The sequence below is a fragment of the Microtus ochrogaster genome, chromosome 8 (assembly GCF_000317375.1).
Source record: "Microtus ochrogaster isolate Prairie Vole_2 chromosome 8, MicOch1.0, whole genome shotgun sequence".
NCBI classification, from domain to species: domain Eukaryota; kingdom Metazoa; phylum Chordata; class Mammalia; order Rodentia; family Cricetidae; genus Microtus; species Microtus ochrogaster.
In genome coordinates this window covers 51,158,349-51,159,774 of record NC_022015.1, presented here as the reverse complement: position 1 = coordinate 51,159,774, position 1,426 = coordinate 51,158,349, and the positions used below count along the sequence as shown (strand labels likewise).

The following is a 1,426-nucleotide window of genomic DNA, read 5'->3' as shown; positions in this document are numbered from 1 at the left end:
TATATATATGTATATAGCGTGAGAATTTCTACTGTATTTGTCTCTGTCAGCACTCTGGTGAGCCAGGGGCATTCTAGAAAAGCAGTAGATCTCTACAGTGGGCTTAAATATTACCTAAATGGCCTTCAACAGTTGTGTCCTTATCCTGGCCTTGTTCTGTTCATGGAGCACAGCCAGAGCACGTTGAGTCTAACTCCTACAGAACCCCAGATTTTCCAATGCTAAGTGAGCTCTGACTTTTTGTCTAAAATCAACAGCTACACTGGCCCCTGACAAAATGGGTGGCAAGCCTTGAAACCCAGAACTGACTTCTCCCTATCTATAAAAGTTCTGGACTTCGTCCTGTTCACTAGTGTTTTACATTGGGAATCTGCACCTAACTAGATCACCTCCATTGCTGTGGTCCTAGATCAGACCTTGAACTTACACATTAAAGATGGTCTCTTCCTTAAAACTTCATGGACCAACACCAGCCCTCCTCAGCTCCTTGAGCAGCTCCCCTCACCTTCTTAGTCACTGTAGGGACTTGTTCCGGACTTGGCTTTGGTTTGTGAAAATGGAGCAGGTCGGAACTTTTATCTTTGCCCGTGTAATCTCTCTATCACAAGGTTGTTCCTGTCTTGTCATCCCTGTGTTAACTAGAGTAGCATTTTTAATTCCCGTCAAGAACTTTTCTTTGCCTCTGTAAACTTACAGTCTGACTAGCCATTTGGTTCTAGCCCTCTGCACACCTTCCTCACACTGTGTGATTGTTTCTGGGTTTTGATTTAAAATGAGAGATCAGCAGGGCCATGTTCAGCCATGGGTGACCTAATTTCAGTACACAAGTAGGAAAGGAGGGGGAAGACGAGGAGGCCACAGTGGTGCCTGGTAAGCAGATCATTAAAGCCCATGTGACACCAGTTCCTTTGCGGTGTTATATCACAGTTATTGGTATCCTGAACCAGGTAAAACAGCAACACACAGGTAATCACAATACTCACAGATGACCACAATAGACATAATAATAAAAACATTTGAATTATTAAAGTCAGACTTTTAGTAGACATTGCATTGAATCTGTAGATTTGTTGGAGTATTGCCTTATTGACGACACTAGTCCATAAACATGGGGCATTTTCCCATATACCTATGTCTTCAGTTTTTTAATTAAAATGTTTCTTCATTGATCATATTTCCCATCTCCCAGTGCCTCCGAGATCCTACCCACCCAATTTCATGCCCTCCGAAAAATAAACAAGAAGCAAAAATAAAATCAACAACAACAAAATACAAGAAGCCAAAAAAACACAAAAAAATGAAAATAAAAACAAAGAATACCAAAATAAAGTTTACAAATACCATTGAGTTAATTTTATTTGTTTGTTTGTTTGTTTATTTGTTTATTTATTTATTTATTTATTAAAAATTTCTGTCTCTTCTCCGC

General features: G+C 39.7%; 1 protein-coding gene across 1 annotated transcript in view; it reads left to right on the top strand.

The window, feature by feature from the left end:
• The window catches only part of C8H9orf85 (chromosome 8 C9orf85 homolog), a 73,645-nt gene that overhangs the window by 63,590 nt on the left and 8,629 nt on the right, over positions 1-1,426 (top strand). The gene's annotated exons all lie outside the window — the stretch shown is intronic.